The following is a 21,555-nucleotide window of genomic DNA, read 5'->3' as shown; positions in this document are numbered from 1 at the left end:
CCATTATACCTCAGTGACACTTCTCAACATTATAACCCTGGGGGACACCTCTCACCATTATACCTCGGTGACACTTCTCAACGTTGTAACCCAAGGGACACCTCTCACCATTATACCTCAGTGACACTTTTCAACATTATACCCAAAAGGACACCTCTCACCATTATACCTCAGTGACACTTCTCAACATTATACCTAAAAGGACACCTCTCACCATTATACCTCAGTGACCCTTCTCAACATTATACCCCTAGTGACACCTCTCACCATTATACCTCAGTGACACTTCTCAACATTGTACCTCAGTGACACTTCTCATCATTATACCTCAGTGACACTTCTCAACATTATACCTCAGTGACACTTCGCCACATTATACCTCAGTGACACTTCTCAACATTATACCTCAGTGACACTTCTCACATTATACCGTAGTGACACTTCTCACCATTATACCTCAGTGACACTTCTCGCCATTATACCTCAGTGACACTTCTCAACATTATACCTCAGTGACACTTCTCACCATTATACCTCAGTGACACTTCTCACCATTATACCTCAGTGACACTTCTCAACATTATACCCCAAAGGACACCTCTCACCATTATACCTCAGCGACACTTCTCAACATTATACATCAGTGACACTTCTCAACATTATACCTCAGTGACACTTCTCAACATTATACCTCAGTGACTCTTCTAGACATTATACCTCAGTAACACTTCTCAACATTGTACCTCAGTGACACTTCTCAACATTATACCTCAGTGACACTTCTCAACATTATACGCCAAGGGACACCTCTCACCATTATACCTCAGTGACACTTCTCAACATTATAACTCAGTGACACTTATCAACATTATACCTCAGTGACACTTCTAAATATTATAACGCGAGGGACACCTCTCACCATTATACCTCAGTGACACCTCTCAACATTATACCTCAGTGACACCTCTCACCATTATACCTCAGTGACACTTCTCAACATTATAACTCAGTGACACTTCTCAACATTATACCTCAGTGACACTTCTAAATATTATAACGCGAGGGACACCTCTCACCATTATACCTCAGTGACACCTCTCAACATTATACCTCAGTGACACTTCTCAACATTATACCTCAGTGACACTTCTCAACATTATGCCTTAGTGACACTTTTCAACATTATACCTCAGTGACACTTCTCATCATTATACCTCAGTGATACTTCTCACCATTATATCTGAGTGACACTTCTCAACATCATACCCCAAAGGACACCTCTCACCATTATACCTCAGTGACACTTCTCAACATTATACACCAAAGGACACCTCTCACCATTATACCACAGTGACACTTCTCAACATTATACCCAAAAGGACACCTCTCACCATTATTCCTCAGTGACACTTCTCAACATTATACCTCAGTGACACCTCTCACTATTATACCTCAGTGACACTTCTCAACATTATACCCCAGTGACACTTCTCAACATTATACCCCAAAGGACACCTCTCACCATTATACCTCAGTGACACTTCTCAATATTATACCCCAAATTAACCTCTCACCATTATACCTCAGTGACACTTCTCAACACTATACCCAAAAGGACACCTCTCACCAATATACCTCAGTGACACTTCTCAACATTATACCCCAAAGGACACCTCTCACCATTATACCTCAGTGATACTTCTCAACATTATACCTCAGTGACACTTCTCAACATTTTACCTTTATGACACTTATCAACATTATACCTTAGTGACACTTCTCAACATTATACCTCAGTGACACATCTCAACATTATACCTCAGTAACATTTCTCAACATTATACCTCGGTGACACTTCTCAACATTATACCACAGTGACACTTCTCAACATTATACCTCAGTGACACTTCTCAACATTATAACCCTGGTGACACCTCTCACCATTATACCTCAGTGACACTTCTCAACATTATACCCCAAAGAACACTTCTCACCATTATACCTCAGTGACACTTCTCAACATTATACCCCAAAGGACACCTCTCACCATTATACCACAGTGACACTTCTCAACATTATACCCAAAAGGACACCTCTCACCATTATTCCTCAGTGACACTTCTCAACATTATACCTCAGCGACACCTCTCAACATTATACCCCAAAGGACACCTCTCACCATTATACCTCAGTGACACTTCTCAATATTATACTCCAAAGGAACCTCTCACCATTATACCTCAGTGACTCTTCTCAACACTATACCGAAAAGGACACCTCTCACCAATATACCTCAGTGACACTTCTCAACATTATACCCCAAAGGACACCTCTCACCATTATACCTCAGTGACACTTCTCAACATTATACCAAAAATGACACCTCTCACCATTATACCTCAGTGACACTTCTCAACATTATACCCAAAGGACACTTCTCACCATTATACCTCAGTAACACTTTTCAACATTATACCCAAAAGGACACCTCTCACCATTATACCTCAGTGACACTTCTCAACATTATACTTTAGTGACACTTCTCAACATTGTACCTCAGTGACACTTCTCAACATTATACCTCAGTGACACTTCTCAACATTATACTTTAGTGACACTTCTCAACATTATACCTCAGTGACACTTCTCAACATTATACTTCAGTGACACTTCTCAACATTATACCTCAGTGACACTTCTCAACATTATACCTCAGTGACACTTCTAAACATTATACGCCAAGGGACACCTCTCACCATTATATCTCAGTGACACTTCTCAACATTATAACTCAGTGACACTTCTCAACATTATACCTCAGTGACACTTCTAAATATTATAACGCGAGGGACACCTCTCACCATTATACCTCAGTGACACCTCTCAACATTATACCTCAGTGACACTTCTCAACATTATACCTCAGTGACACTTCTCAACATTATGCCTTAGTGACACTTTTCAACATTATACCTCAGTGACACTTCTCATCATTATACCTCAGTGATACTTCTCACCATTATATCTCAGTGACACTTCTCAACATCATACCCCAAAGGACACCTCTCACCATTATACCTCAGTGACACTTCTCAACATTATACCCCAAAGGACATCTCTCACCATTATACCACAGTGACACTTCTCAACATTATACCCAAAAGGACACCTCTCACCATTATTCATCAGTGACACTTCTCAACATTATACCTCAGTGACACATCTCACTATTATACCTCAGTGACACTTCTCAACATTATACCCCAGTGACACTTCTCAACATTATACCCCAAAGGACACCTCTCACCATTATACCTCAGTGACACTTCTCAACACTATACCCAAAAGGACACCTCTCACCAATATACCTCAGTGACACTTCTCAACATTATACCCCAAAGGACACCTCTCACCATTATACCTCAGTGATACTTCTCAACATTATACCTCAGTGACACTTCTCAACATTTTACCTTTATGACACTTATCAACATTATACCTTAGTGACACTTCTCAACATTATACCTCAGTGACACATCTCAACATTATACCTCAGTAACATTTCTCAACATTATACCTCGGTGACACTTCTCAACATTATACCACAGTGACACTTCTCAACATTATACCTCAGTGACACTTCTCAACATTATAACCCTGGTGACACCTCTCACCATTATACCTCAGTGACACTTCTCAACATTATACCCCAAAGAACACTTCTCACCATTATACCTCAGTGACACTTCTCAACATTATACCCCAAAGGACACCTCTCACCATTATACCACAGTGACACTTCTCAACATTATACCCAAAAGGACACCTCTCACCATTATTCCTCAGTGACACTTCTCAACATTATACCTCAGCGACACCTCTCAACATTATACCCCAAAGGACACCTCTCACCATTATACCTCAGTGACACTTCTCAATATTATACTCCAAAGGAACCTCTCACCATTATACCTCAGTGACACTTCTCAACACTATACCGAAAAGGACACCTCTCACCAATATACCTCAGTGACACTTCTCAACATTATACCCCAAAGGACACCTCTCACCATTATACCTCAGTGACACTTCTCAACATTATACCAAAAATGACACCTCTCACCATTATACCTCAGTGACACTTCTCAACATTATACCCAAAGGACACTTCTCACCATTATACCTCAGTGACACTTTTCAACATTATACCCAAAAGGACACCTCTCACCATTATACCTCAGTGACACTTCTCAACATTATACCTCAGTGACACTTCTCATCATTATACCTCAGTGATACTTCTCAACATTATACCCCAAAGGACACCTCTCACCATGATACCTTAGTGACACTTCTCAACATTATACCTCAGTGACACTTCTCAACATTATCCCTTTATGACACTTATCAACATTATACCTTAGTGACACTTCTCAACATTATACCTCAGTAACACTTCTCAACATCATACCTCGGTGACACTTCTCAACATTATACCACAGTGACACTTCTCAACTTAATACCTCAGTGACACTTCTCAACATTATAACCCTGGTGACACCTCTCACCATTATACCTCAGTGATACTTCTCAACATTATACCCCAAAGGACACCTCTCACCATTATACCTCAGTGACACTTCTCAACATTATACCCCAAAGGACACCTCTCACCATTATACCACAGTGACACTTCTCAACATTATACCCAAAAGAACACCTCTCACCATTATTCCTCAGTGACACTTCTCAACATTATACCTCAGTGACACCTCTCTCTATTATACCTCAGTGACACTTCTCAACATTATACCTCAGTGACACTTCTCAACATTATACCCCAAAGGACACCTCTCACCATTATACCTCAGTGACACTTCTCAATATTATACCCCAAAGGAACCTCTCACCATTATACCTCAGTGACACTTCTCAACACTATACCCAAAAGGACACCTCTCACCAATATACCTCAGTGACACTTCTCAACATTATACCCCAAAGGACACCTCTCACCATTATACCTCAGTGACACTTCTCAACATTATACACAAAGGACACATCTCTCCATTATACCTCAGTGACACTTCTCAACATCATACCCCAAAGGACACCTCTCACCATTATACCTCAGTGACACTTCTCAACATTATACCCCAAAGGACACCTCTCACCATTATACCACAGTGACACTTCTCAACATTATACCCAAAAGGACACCTCTCACCATTATTCCTCAGTGACACTTCTCAACATTATACCTCAGTGACACCTCTCAGTATTATACCTCAGTGACACTTCTCAACATTATACCCCAGTGACACTTCTCAACATTATACCCCAAAGGACACCTCTCACCATTATACCTCAGTGACACTTCTCAATATTATACCCCAAATTAACCTCTCACCATTATACCTCAGTGACACTTCTCAACACTATACCCAAAAGGACACCTCTCACCAATATACCTCAGTGACACTTCTCAACATTATACCCCAAAGGACACCTCTCACCATTATACCTCAGTGACACTTCTCAACATTATACACAAAGGACACATCTCTCCATTATACCTCAGTGACACTTCTCAACATCATACCCCAAAGGACACCTCTCACCATTATACCTCAGTGACACTTCTCAACATTATACCCCAAAGGACACCTCTCACCATTATACCACAGTGACACTTCTCAACATTATACCCAAAAGGACACCTCTCACCATTATTCCTCAGTGACACTTCTCAACATTATACCTCAGTGACACCTCTCAGTATTATACCTCAGTGACACTTCTCAACATTATACCCCAGTGACACTTCTCAACATTATACCCCAAAGGACACCTCTCACCATTATACCTCAGTGACACTTCTCAATATTATACCCCAAATTAACCTCTCACCATTATACCTCAGTGACACTTCTCAACACTATACCCAAAAGGACACCTCTCACCAATATACCTCAGTGACACTTCTCAACATTATACCCCAAAGGACACCTCTCACCATTATACCTCAGTGACACTTCTCAACATTATACCCAAAGGACACTTCTCACCATTATACCTCAGTGACACTTTTCAACATTATACCCAAAAGGACACCTCTCACCATTATACTTCAGTGACACTTCTCAACATTATACCCCCAAAGGACACTTCTCACCATTATACCTCAGTGACACTTCTCAACATTATACCCCAAAGGACACCTCTCACCATTATACCTCAGTGACACTTCTCAACATTATACTTCAGTGACACTTCTCAACATTATACCTCAGTGACACTTCTCAACATTATACTCCAAATGACATCTCTCACCATTATACCTCAGTTACACTTCTCAACATTATACCCCAAATGACACCTCTCACCATTATACCTCAGTGACACTTCTCAACATTATACCCAAAGGACACTTCTCACCATTATACATCAGTGACACTTTTCAACATTATACCCAAAAGGACACCTCTCACCATTATCCCTCAGTGGCACTTCTCAACATTATACCCCAAAGGACACCACTCACCATTATACCTCACTGACACTTCTCAACATTATACCCCCAAAGGACACTTCTCACCATTATACCTCAGTGACACTTCTCAACATTATACCCCAGAGGACACCTCTCACCATTAAACCTCAATGACACTTCTCGACATTATACTTCAGTGACACTTCTCAACATTATACCTCAGTGACACTTCTCAACATTATACCCCAAATGACACCTCTCACCATTATACCTCAGTGACACTTCTCAACATTATAACCCTGGGGGACACCTCTCACCATTATACCTCGGTGACACTTCTCAACGTTGTAACCCAAGGGACACCTCTCACCATTATACCTCAGTGACACTTTTCAACATTATACCCAAAAGGACACCTCTCACCATTATACCTCAGTGACACTTCTCAACATTATACCTAAAAGGACACCTCTCACCATTATACCTCAGTGACCCTTCTCAACATTATACCCCTAGTGACACCTCTCACTATTATACCTGTGACACTTCTCAACATTATACCTCAGTGACACTTCTCACCATTATACCTCAGTGACACTTCTCAACATTGTACCTCAGTGACACTTCTCATCATTATACCTCAGTGACACTTCTCAACATTATACCTCAGTGACACTTCTGCACATTATACCTCAGTGACACTTCTCACCATTATACCTCAGTGACACTTTTCAACATTATACCTTAGTGACACTTCTCAACATTATACCTCAGTGACACTTCTCCACATTATACCTCAGTGACACTTCTCACCATTATACCTCAGTGACACTTCTCAACATTGTACCTCAGTGACACTTCTCATCATTATACCTCAGTGACACTTCTCAACATTATACCTCAGTGACACTTCTCCACATTATAACTCAGTGACACTTCTCAACATTATACCTCAGTGACACTTCTCACATTATACCGCAGTGACACTTCTCACCATTATACCTCAGTGACACTTCTCGCCATTATACCTCAGTGACACTTCTCAACATTATACCTCAGTGACACTTCTCACCATTATACCTCAGTGACACTTCTCACCATTATACCTCAGTGACACTTGTCAACATTATACCTTAGTGACACTTCTCACCATTATACCTCAGTGACACTTCTCAACATTATACCCCAAAGGACACCTCTCACCATTATACCTTAGTGACACTTCTCAACATTATACCTCAGTGACACTTCACTTATAACCCTAGTGACATGGAAAATATATGAGAAAGGGGAAAAACAATAGATATTTTTTGAACTTGTAAAAGTCTAACAAAAATAAATTTTGTATGAAACAATTGACGATAGAGGAAGAAAAACCTTGGGGTAATTGTGGACAAGTAAAACAGATATTAACAGAAATAAAAATATTCTACTTTAATCTTTATTCGAAAAAGAAAGTGTCCAATGAGGATGAGACGGATAATTTCTTAAATACTACTGAACTTCCTGAATTATTAGTGGATTTAAAAATGAAATGTGAAAGATATCTTAGCACAAGTGAAGTATTGAGGTATTAGTACCAATTAAAGTAAATAAATTAAAAGTTGTGGTTTATAAGGCATATTGGCCGGTTGTAAGGAAATTAAATATGAATGCTCTGAATTATATGCATTTGATCAAAGAGAATTTTTACTTCACAAAAACAAAGTACTTGTCACACGCAACGTAATATTACCGTTATTGGTATAGTACAGGTGTGATGGTTCAAATATCAAAATGGCAACAGTAACAGAAAGACTTCCCTGGCGGCGATGATAACATACGAACACGGAGCCAACAGATGAGGTTTCAACTGGTACTGGTATTATTATACTCTGCAAACATCAAGTACAATAACGTGGTAAAACTCCACTACTCCATTAACTAGATACTTAAACTCCAATACAATACAATACAATTCAACGAGATCTCCGATCTGAACTCAGTGCTGAACAACTCCCATATATATACCCACACTGTCTATAAATAGACCATTACATCAGCATACATAATGAGTCTGGAATTTACTATAAATTTCTAGAATGTTCCATTACCTTCTATTGCCTCCTACAGTGTTCTATTACCTATTCAACCAGTTTCTAAAAAAAATCTAGAATATTTCACCCAGACACAGTACGGTTCTAGAACATTCTCAGTTACACGGAAGTGGTAAATAAGTCGTATGCGACATGCCTCCCCTCTCAAGAATATTATAACATATAATATTACATGACTAGCAACGACGTCAATATTACGAATACGATAACAATTTCAAATAAAACAACAATACAATATATCAAATCGAACTGAATAAAGCTCTGAGTACATAAATTCGAAAATCACATACAGTGAAATATAAACAAATAACATTCTACTATATTGTTCAAAAGTTTCTCATTCCATCAATCTACTCAAGTGGTCCGCTACCACATAATAATTATATCCTTGCAGAGTCATCGCCCATCTCATCACTCGGTCATTTGCAAACTTGGCTTTATCCAGGTAAGACAATGGTTTATAATCCATCTGCAAAATGCACTCCACACCGGCTAAATATAGGCGAACTTTATTCACGCCCCATACAATGGCTAAACATTCCCTTTCTACAGTTGAATATTTCTTTTCTGCATCGGATAACTTCTTACTTGCATAAGCAACTGGATGAAGCTTCTCACCATGATTCTGCATAAGTACTGCTCCAATTCCTACCTGAGACGCGTCCGTCCGCAACACAAACGGTTTCTGTGGGTCTGACAACTTCAAAATTGGTTTGTCCAATAAGTATTCCCGCAAAGTGTTATATGCTTTCTCCTGGCCCGACCCAGGAATTCTACTGATGTTGCACTCAGAACACACTTGGATGGTCTAGCTCTTATGTCCGCTGCTCTTAGTCTTCGTAACAACTCAGATAATACTTGAACATGCTCATCCCAGCAGCTTAAATAAACTATCAGGTCATCTATATAGCTTCTAACCCCCTCCATACCTGACAATAATTTCCTGATTCCCCGCACCAGAGTAGCTCCCGAATTCTTCATTCCAAATGGCATCTTTAAAAATTCATAAGTTCCATCGGGAGTAACAAATGCTCTCTTTGGTATACTTTCTTCAGCTACTGGTATCTGCCAATAACCCTTACCTCTGCTTTCCTTTCCTTTTCTCGCTGTTCTGCTTCCATTCGCAATTTCTCTCTTTCACCTGCTTCCGCTTCCAGTCGTAACTTTTCCTTTATCTCCATTTTCCTCACCTCTGCTTCTATTTCCATTTTTGCCTTTCTCTCTTCCCTCGCCGCTTGTCTGTCAGCCCGCTGAGAACTCAGTTGCTCCAAAATAAATTTCCTTTTGTCTTCTCCAGTCATTCCCAGTTCATCCGCCCATTCCATCAACTCTTGTTTCTGTCATGAATTTGTTTTTGCGTATCTGTTGATCGACTTAATTAGCTGATTACAAGCGAATTGCTGTGTTATGTCTGTCATCGTTTAGGCAGGCAAGGTCCTGGACGGAACTTGGCTCAGTGATTTGGAACTAATTACGAGATAACCGTCGCTATTCGGACTACTATTTCTGACAGTTGGTATTTGTAGTTATTAATGTAGTGAACGATTAATCAAAGATATGACGTATTCAGTACTTAGTGTGATTGGCTTTATGATTGAAGGTTACGCCTTAGAGTCTTTTTTCTGTTTTGTAATTGGTTAGAGTTTTGAAAATGAATAAAGAGTTTTTAGTTGGTCTTGGCGAGTACAGCACGATAGACGCAGTCTAGTCCAGTCCTGGAGAGTCTAAGGCAGTCTAAGCACAGTCTTGGGCTAGTCTTGGGCCAGCCTTGCGATAGCCTTGGGGACTTTCCCCCAGGGCGCTGTGTCTTATAGAGTGTACGACTGACCGACTAAGACGAGAGTTGAAACGTATTTCGTTGTGTGTGTCTTATTTGACTGTAAAGCTTAAGTGACTTTCCCGATCCCGTACCTCAAGGGGACGAGACATAGAGACGAGACAAGATTCCCCCCTGACACGTGTGGAGAACCCTAGAGGAGAAGAATTTACCCCTGATATTTCGACATATCTTTCATCTCACTGGCCATATTGTCTTCTATATGTCTTCACTGTTCCCGGACGAGCCCCCAGATGTCACACGCAACGTAATATTACCGTTATTGGTATAGTACAGGTGTGATGGTTCAAATACCAAAATGGCAACAGTAACAGAAAGACTTCCCTGGCGGTGATGATAAAATACGAACACGGAGCCAACAGATGAGGTTTCAACTGATACTGGTATTATTATACTCTGCAAACATCAAGTACAATAACGTGGTAAAACTCCACTACTCCAATAACTAGATACTTAAACTCCAATACAATTCAACGAGATCTCCGATCTGAACTCAGTGCTGAACAACTCCCCTATATATACCCACATTGTCTATAAATAGACCATTACATCAGCATACATAATGAGTCTGGAATTTACTATAAATTTCTAGAATGTTCCATTACCTTCTATTGCCTCCTACAGTGTTCTAGTACCTATTCAACCAGTTTCTAAAAAAATCTAGAATATTCCACCCAGACACAGTACGGTTCTAGAACATTCTCAGTTACACGGAAGTGGTAAATAAGTCGTATGCGACAGTACTATTGCATTAATTGAAAAGCCAGGGCGGTACAGAAGTCTGTTAAAGAACTGGCAGCCAATTTCATTGATGAACTTAAATGTGAACTTAAATGTCTGAGTTCTGTCGGAGTTGATTGAAGGAAAAGCAAGCAGTGTTTGTAAAAGGACGAAATATGAATGACTATTGACGAGGTATACCACTATTCAGACCAGTCTATTAGTGCAGCAATACTGTTTGCGATAGACTTCGAAACGGTATTAGACACTGTTAGTTGGACGTATCTTTTTAGAAAAATTTCATTTCGGCCCACAGTTTCAGAAATGGGTAAAGTCTTTATATACTAATGCTAAACAGGGTGGTCCTCTGGTGCTTGAAACCCGGCTAGTGGCTATCCTCGGGGCGGACATCCGGGAATTTTCACCGCCTGGCAACTCTGGCGGTGAAAACAAAGGCAAAAAACTCGCTTTGGGATGATTGTTGAGACTCCTCTGAACAGTATATCAAGATTAGCCTACGTGTGTACCATATATCAATTTGGTTGTTCAGGATTACTTCAAAGTTGAGTTTGTGCTGTTTTCTCAAATTTTCATCGGCTCGACCGGCGTTCTACAGCAACGCTCACAGAGCCCGTAGAAATACGTGGTGCGCGAGGATTAGATCAAACAATGAAATAGAAGGGACCAATGTTTCGGTAAACTATTAAAGGAAGCAGCATTTGCCGAGAATTGTCTTGCTTAGATAAATGGAAATCTATACAGGAAAAACTGTTCCGGGTTAAACGGCCCACGTCTCCCATCAAAATAGTAGGAATACACATTTCCCAAAGGAAAAATAAATATTAACAAAGCTAAGGGCAATTTGAAAACTGCATTTGAATCATAGAAAATGTGAAATTTTCACTATTTGGCATATGGGATATCTCAATTCACCTATATCATGAGCAATAAAGCAATCGGAATTGATACAAAACAAGAGGTTCAAAAATTCTTATAGGGAGGGAGACAAGGTTGCTCGAAAAACAATGATGTGGGTTGAGATGCCAGACCTTCAAATACTGAAAAAAAACAGAGGCTACTATGGTAAAAACTACGTGACAAGTGTCATCCATATAAGTTATTTATTGAAAAACAGTTTGTAAACATATGAGGGGAAACATTATTCTTAAATGTATAAATGTATGTGGGAATGCTTTGGGAGAGTGAAACTAAAATGGACTACACGAATACAAATCAGATTATCTGGAACAATAAAAATATAAAAATAAAGAGGAAAACCCATATTTTATAGGGATCTATCTGCAAAAGATATAAATGTGTCAGATGTATTTTAAGTTGCACTTTTGCAGCAGCTGTAATCAAGACTCATGTTCAGCTTTGTATGATATGTAAAAAAAAAACTCTCATTGTAAGCATCATAGGGGCATTGATTTTTATAGGATTTGTGAGAAATATTATCCAACAGAATAATGAAATCGAATTTAGAAGTGGCCTCTATAATTCATTCAACTGGTTTTCTCTAGACAGTGCCAGTTCCTCTATTTCTGTGTGAACATTATCAGCTCCAGTATTTCTCTGTATAAACCTCTGTCTGACTCTCTTTCTCTCTATACAGATCAGTTCCTCTATTTCTCTGTGTAAACATTATCAGTTTTAGTATTTCTCTGTATAAACCTCTGTCTGACTCTCTTTCTCTCTATACAGATCAGTTCCTCTATTTCTCTGTGTAAACATTATCAGTTTTAGTATTTCTCTGTATAAACCTCTATCTGACTCTCTTTCTCTCTATACAGATCAGTTCCTCTATTTCTCTGTGTAAACATTATCAGTTTTAGTATTTCTCTGTATAAACCTCTGTCTGACTCTCTTTCTCTCTATACAGATCAGTTTCTCTATTTCTTTGTGTAAACATTGTCAGTTTTAGTATTTCTCTGTATAAACCTCTGTCTGACTCTCTTTCTCTCTACAGAATCCTGAAATTCAGAAGAAACTTCTAAAATGATTAAACTAAAATCTATGCTTGATTTGGTGACCGCGACCCACAGTACATCGATATTTCAAGATGATTTGTCGAAGAAACCGATTTTATCGTTTTTCACGGTGGTCAAAACAATCAGTCTTTAGAGGCGACCGGGACACGATTTCCTAGGAACCGATTAACGGCAAGAAAAAACAAAAAATCGACACATTCAAACTAAAATACAAATAAATATTAAAAGGTTATTTAAAAAAAAATAATAAAAACAAAAACAATTGGAGCCTCATTCCTACATCTGATTTTAATCAGATTGACTCGTGATATAGTATCAATAAATATCATGGCAAGGACAATATACCTATATTCTTAATATAGGAATAGTGTAAAGTCGTCACGAACCAAACAGGCATTGCAAGTCACACCCTTTATATACGTAGCATGGGACCCATGATATCGAACAGGTTTAATTACTACGTTTTACATGTACAGGCGTTTATAAAAGTATAAAAAACGGGATGAAATAGTACATGTTGTTGTATGTCTCATTTGAGTGTTCAATATATGTAAATATCAAATATAATATGAGGATGGGAGCGCAGCATATGGCGTGGATTTGTCTATGAAATTGTCATTTTCCTTGACTTGGATTTTAGAAAATTGCATATAAACCGCCGTAAAAAAATGTTTACAATTTTGAAACCAAGGCGAGTCAATAATATTTGTTGAAGATTACCATGTCTGCCAATTCCATCTGTCTGTGACAATTTACAATTCTATCGCGAGCAAAAGTAGTGCGTATTGTCGATATTGTTTGATGCATGCCAGCGTTGGCTGTATGCATAATATAATATATTTATTCCACCTATTAGAACTGGAGAAAAACAAATATAACATCACTGACACTGGAATTGCATTAAATAAGCTAATGAGAATTTTGAATAATAAACACAGTAAACAAAACAAAGCTCAAAATAAACATCTCTCATTTGTTTTAAATTGTTATTGTAGCGAGTTATGGACGGATAGAAGCTTTGGAATGATGTGTTATAATTGAAGAAATAAGTAGAAAATTGAACAGAGATGTAAATGTATACAGGAATAGGCCAATATATGGTATAACTTAAGTTGTCAAAGAAGACTCAATGGAAAAGGATCCTGGATTGAAAGTACAAAATAGAAATTACGGGATAGAAGAAGCCGAAAGAATGAATGTGGAAAAAACACCCCCTCGTGGATTTAATGTTAGTACACATTAATTCATTCATTAACACATTCATTCATTCACATTAGAAATGTCACTACTGGTTATCATTATTTAACTATTTGCTGTTTCAGTTGGGGTAATCGTGACAAAGACAATTAGAAGCGGCTACATAAGTTACAAAAGCAAGCAGTGTCATTTGTATTACTGTACTGTTCTCATAATCGGTCGAAAGGATACTTGGTAAACACTAAGTCAACATGTGATAGAATATTGGCATTTCTGCAGACCGGCCTATCCAAGGCTGGTTATGATCAGTTTCGTGCAAGCCAATACTATTGTAATGTATGATAATGATATGCATGTATAAGACAGCTAATTTGAATACTGTGACTTCAATCATAGAGTCTATGCTTTAATATACTAAGAATTGTTAAAACAATTTGTTTTGGGTAGATAGTCGTAAGCAGACTTTTTGTTAATTTCAGTTACATTTCGTATAGTACTAACTAACCAAATGAAGCTGTACTGTAACAGTAATATATGATACTGGTGAAGTAGTGTGGCGTTTATATCTAAAAAATATCTATAAAAAGTGCATATTGATTATTGGGTATTATCTACTATTTTGACAAGTGGCTCAAAAAAAGAAAAAGGTATAATAGAAACAATACATCTATTGTATAATATCTGTATTATTCCATGATTGTAACTTAAGACTGCCATGAACAAACGTGTCAAAACAATACGTGCATACCTTTAGTATTCAACCAAAAGCGATGAGTGTTCTTGCTTCGCGGATGCGTTTGACAATTCAATGAATTGTAATCTATCAAACAACATACATACCCAACCACAGATCTTTAAACAAAAGTTGCATAAAGATATTTGCAAGGCACAAACAAAAACTGACAACAAAACAATCCACACGAACAAAACAACTAACATTACACAGCATCGTATTCAAATCAATAAGAGAAAGATATACGGATCTCACGCTATACATTACTGTATAACACAGCATTTCTGGTTCAGCATGTAGCCTTTCAAATTCCTTCAGCTAAAGTTCGTCAGTGTCCATTTGGCACTAGGCAATTCGCAAAAGCAGCATCACTTTCACTGTAAATGTTCTGCCAAAAGTGGGTTCTTTTGAACCACAGAGTTTAGAATTACATTTGTCATCTAAGCCTAAAGAGGTCTAAATGCAGCATCTGTGCATCTGAAAATAACTATTAAAAACTTTGTTCTAGTCGCTATTTTTGGTGGAAAAATCAACAAATAGCGGCGTTCTTGAAGCTTAACAAGTCGTTATTGCCGGTGGAGAAATCAACACATAGCGTTCTTCGAACTTAACAAGACCCTATTTCTAGTGGGCGAAATCAACACATAGCGTTATTCAAGCTTAGCAAGTTGTTATTTCTGGAGGAGAAATCAACAAATAGCGTTCTTTCGATGGGGTAAACGTGCATTACAAGTGTTTTCAGTAAAGGAGTATACATGATTCGTAAGGCTGTCACATCTTAGCTGATTTGAAAAGGGTATGGGTCTACAGGTACCGGTGGCACACCTCCATAATAAATATTGTCAGTATAGTATCTTTGTTTCCCGGTCCAGTATCGCCCACGCATCAGTACTATTGTTAGGCTCTGTTTGGTACGCACAGATAATGCGTTATATATTACACATTCTAGAATAAATCTATATACGCATTATTTAATACACAATCAATGGTGTGACATACCACACAAGTATCAACGCTGTTCTGATAGCATTCCACTGGACATGTTCTCAACGTGCGCATCGTAACGCAAAAGTGGCATAAACAAGGATACTACCAGTGTGTGTGAACGAGCGTGAAATTAGATAGAGATGTTTACTCCAAATGATAGTGAACCATAAAATCTATGATATATATATACAATCATCTTTTCTTTTCATCACACACACATATATATAGGGCTTTTATTTTTAATGAACTTTTATTGAGGAAGATATGAATTGTTTGGAAATAGAGTTGGATTACCGCCTTACGTACGACGAGACATATGTTGATATCCCGCACGCCAATCTCAATAAATATGACATTTAGGAGCTGCACGTTTACATAGACTGTCTGTACTGTCTACGCATACAGGTAGTCATTATCGGGATTGCTGACCCTTATACAACTACACGACACGACACGACACTACACTACACTACACTACACTACACTACACTACACTACACTACACTACACTACACTACACTACACTACACTACACTACACTACACTACACTACACTACACTACACTACACTACATGCATTTATGTATAATAACATATTAAAGTAAACTGTCTGGTGGTCAGGTTAAAATCGTGATTTCATGTCTGATGTACGGTGTTACTGAGTAAATTGTACCTAATCATGCCCCAACAAATCCTTTGTTATAATAACGTGTTGTTGTCATTTTAATTGCATTGATTTGTATTAATTCCGAAGCTAATGACTGCGTATATATATATATATACAAACAAACAAACATTTGTGTTGCACTGTGTATGGCGAATCAGTCACCCAACTCAGTTTAAAGGTTTAATTTTGCAGTCTGAGAACCATCTTAACGTATGTTAATATTCAGAATAAGGTTAATTTGCAAGTGCAGTTCGTCATCTACTAACGTTTGCATATACCTAACAGGTTTTATTTTGATGTTATGTAACATGTGAAAAGAGAGCGCAGGCTTTTGTATATTTCATTGCATATTAAGAGGCTCATTTGAATATTCACAAAATTCGGGTCAAGAGTTTGAATGTATATATCACAAACATGGTAAGGTAAGGAATGTTTAATAACCGAATAGGGTTACAGACATAGGTCAGACAACATACTAATGCACCATGGAAGTGTGATCGTAATATACGTGACTGGTCTGTGTTGATATTCGAACTCCAAATTGAAGAAGATATGAATTGTTTGGAATGAGAGTTGGATTACCGCCTTACGTACGAAACATAAAATTATGTTGATATCCCTACGCATGTGGCATTTAAGAGCTGCACGTTTACATAGACCATAGACTATACATTTTCTACTACTAGTATATTGATTTGGCGAATTTCACTAGATTCTATAGTCAATTTCAACTATTTTGGTGATTTTCTCCTACAAAACCCATCATGGTTGTTATGTGCGTATTTTATGTAACTCTTTTGTGCAGATGAGCAATGCATCCATGGTCAGATCAGAAAAGAATACACGGATGTACACGTTGCACCTGATATAATGTGGATGCAACACTGGGTACCTGGGAGTTTCCCCATATGCAAATTGGCCTGTCTTTTTCTAACATTGTACAAACGCTATAAAGGACAGTTGTGTATATTTCAGTATTCTACGTCAGTCATTTTCAGTAATGTACCTATGCTGCGTTTATTGTTACATTGTAGTATTTCTCCAGTCTATATCCGGTTTGGCGACAAATATTTTTATTTTGAAGTTTAAAATCTATTGTTTCATTTATGGTGCAGTATTTTTCAGGAAAATCCAAGATAACTGCAACACCCAGTTTTGGGATCAGAATCCCATCATCCTTAAAGATTAATTTTGTTCAATCCGTCGCCGTTACTATTGTGCTGACGATCTTCATGTGGGACGTCTCACTTGTCTGTGTTTGGTGGGACTTTGATGCCTGGTTATTAGATGATGAGCAACACCAAAGAACTCTTCTATCACTACTACTATCTAAGCATAGCTGGCTAGAAGGAGAGTTGGTAATGCAAAGCGTTGTATAGTCTGGCAGGCCACCTCACCGGCCATTGTCCAGATTATCCCGCTGTCACTCCTCATCAAACTGGTCAGTGTCAATCATTTGAAAGAGCATGTGCCCCCACCACCGCCAATAATCGACCGAGACCAAGGTAGATGATCACAGAACATGGTCGACCACATTTGTTAAATGACTCTACCATGACCAGAGAAGATTTGGATGTTTGATGTATATGACCATGGTCAGATCTCCTCTCTTATCTCTTTCTCACCTTGACTATGATCAGTGGCACCAAATGACAGTTGAATCTTCTTTGACTATGGTCATATCTTCTCAGACTGTGGTTGACTATGGTCAAAGTGTACTCTACTGACTTTGATAATAACAGTGTTCAATGGTCAGTCACCCGAATGTCGAATTTCAAATATTAATCTAATATTAATCTAATCTTTCAGCCTGAGAACCGTTTTAGTGTGTGCTAATATTGAAAATAAAGTAAATTACACGTGGAAACAGTTTATCGTCCACTAACGTTGACATATAACTTACATATCTTGTCTTTATTGATTATGTTGATGCTATTTAATCTGTGAAATATGAGTGAGAGGTTTAGTGTATTCTATTGGATATTAAAAGTTTTGTTTGAATATTTGATTGAATGCACATATTACAAAGAAACTACAAGTAAAGAATGTTTTAGTTTCTAAGTGAACGAATTGGACAACGTCGGAAGCGTTTGAACATGTGTAACGTAAACTTGTTATAAATATATTTGTTTTGCCACCAGCAATATAAACATGCATGATATTAAATATAGGCTAAACATGTTGACCGAATTGTCATCACATATTTCGAACTCAAGATTGAACAAATATTGACCTCAGTTCATTAAACTGCAAAGTGTTTATTTTCAATAAATGTGTTATTACTGAAATCAATAATCAGTTTCATAACTGATCATCACCCGCATGTCCAAATTTTTAAAAATGTCAAAACAATCACAAAATTGGCTTTCTAAATAATATGCAAAGTATGAATCAAAAGTACATGCATATTTCAGGAATAGTAACGGTTAAAGCGGAGAGTCGTCACCTGCGCATGCGCTAGATGGCCATAGCGTGTCATTTTACAAACAAGCGTCTACCCATGAGCCTTTGCATTTTTAGCGTGTGTTGTCGATTGGGACTCAATTCCCGCACGTGCGCAGGTGACGACGACCCCCCCCCCCGCTTTAAATACATATGGCCACGATTTTCAACGTGCCACCAGGTTCAATAACGGCCATTGAACTGAAAGCGCCGACACGGAATTGACTGATGTCCTTATTAGAATATATTGATATATTAATGTTGCCACTCTCTGCGTGACAGACTTTTGTTTCACATGGGTACATTTACAGTAAACATGGCAACAGTCAACATCATAAGTACGCTATAGATGTCAATAATAAACTTCCTAATATCAGGAGGTTATTAATTTACAACATTGTAGCGACCGTTTTGTAGCAGTAATTAAATGTCACGTGACGAAATAATATGAAATTAATTATTAAGTCATCAATCTCTTGTTCAACCTTTCCCGATTAATCATTCATGAGTTTAGATAAAATTTAAATTAAAGCGATTATTCATTACATTAATGCAGTGAAAATGTTACGCAGTGTGAATTCATTACAAGTGTATACGCCATTTCAAATGGTAAAAGATGTGATATGTAGCAATTAAAAAAAATATTATACTTTCGACAACCATGATTACCGTTTTATTTTAGTGCAGGGTTTCTGGTTATATTTTGGCCGGTATCCCTCACTCTCGTGACAAGTACGGATATGATAAAGAGGAACTGTGTTTTAGCAGTTCAGTGTACTGTAATGTGAAATTGGCCAATTCGTTATACTATAATAAAAACAATAACAGGTTTTTTTTTATTTATTTCTAAGATATCATTACACTAGTAATTCAATGTAACATTTTTGCATTATTATATTGTATATACTACCAATAATACTACAATTATGAATAACACTTGCTAAAAATTATATAAATTGATAAATACGTCATATGCATCCCTCGTACGAGGCAAATGTGTATCTGTGTTTGTTTGTGTCACGATGAGCAATAATGTACTAGTAATATCTTCACGGGGGGGGGTGTGTGCTCGCGTTAGGTTTCACTTCTCTCAACATTCTATGGTATTTTATCGTTCGTGTTGTTTTGACAGCCCTGCTCGGTGTCGTGTAGAAATTTAAACACATTTTTGCTGACCGACAAAATATATATTGCCGACTTCAACTGCTATTTTCACTGCAATTCTGCGCAGTCAAGTGCAGTAACGTTACCAGTCGGGTAAATGTTTAGAATTGGCCATTATGACTTCCTTTCTTTATTTATCTCAATGTTGTTACATAATTGTTTTAATAATAATAATAATATTAATATTAATAAAGTAAAACTCATAAGAATATCATATAATCGATAACATTTCTTGTTTCTTCGATGCGCGTTGTCAGCGCCGTTACGTCACATGAGTTATGATTGCCGGTTTGTATGAAATTGATCCTGTTGTAAGAAAAGTTAGATGAAAACACAATTATATAGATTGTGACAATAACGGACAAATAAATGATCGGATATGGTAATTAACCTTAACAAGAATTGTATTCCGTCTTGTTGAAAAAAAAAACGTGATACTTCGGAACATGCTGATGGATAAACGGTAAGAATAATGAACCACGATGCATGGTGGGATACCCACTTTAGTTATTCAGGTCTCACTGCCATCGCCATATTTCTATTTTGAAAATTAATTTTACGTTGAAACAGTAACTGTACAAATATTGCGTAGACCACTTGGTATAAAATTGAACTCAAAAGTCACCATTTTGTATTTGCTTCATTTTTATTTCGACGCAGTCATTACAATGTGACATCTGTAGACTTGTAAGTGGTAGTTACCATAGTTTACTCACGTATCAGACTCAACTAACAAGCACACAGTTTATAAAAAAGTAACCCAAAACCAGTATTGAATAAGTGCTTGACCTGGTAACCATCGATGTTACCTCGCTACCATAGCAACAAAACACACCATCCATTGCATCTAATAATATCGCTCTGGAAGAGGAGTGGATAACAGCTCCGCAACGTCACACATTCACGATTCTCCTTTTTTCTAATATTTTTTTCGAATGATCGGTCAATTTTTGCTATTGTTTCAGGGGCGTTTTCAACAAATATTGTGCCATTTTCAATCGAAGACTCGAAAAAGTATATTAATTATAGCTGTCGACGAAAGAAACTGCATTTGCATAATAATAATCACGTCATCGGAGAATCTGAAATCGATTATATGCACCTGTCGTAATTGACAGGTGCCGGTTTCCTGCGCATGCGTTCTTTTTGCTGATTGGCTGGAGATGCTGTTCCTTTGAATTTTTGATAACTTTTATCGAACAATACTTTATTCCTCCTATTGACCGCC

This window comes from Saccoglossus kowalevskii, chromosome 1 (assembly GCF_978046115.1).
Source record: "Saccoglossus kowalevskii chromosome 1, keSacKowa6.1, whole genome shotgun sequence".
Lineage (NCBI taxonomy): Eukaryota > Metazoa > Hemichordata > Enteropneusta > Harrimaniidae > Saccoglossus > Saccoglossus kowalevskii.
This window is presented reverse-complemented; position numbering follows the sequence as displayed.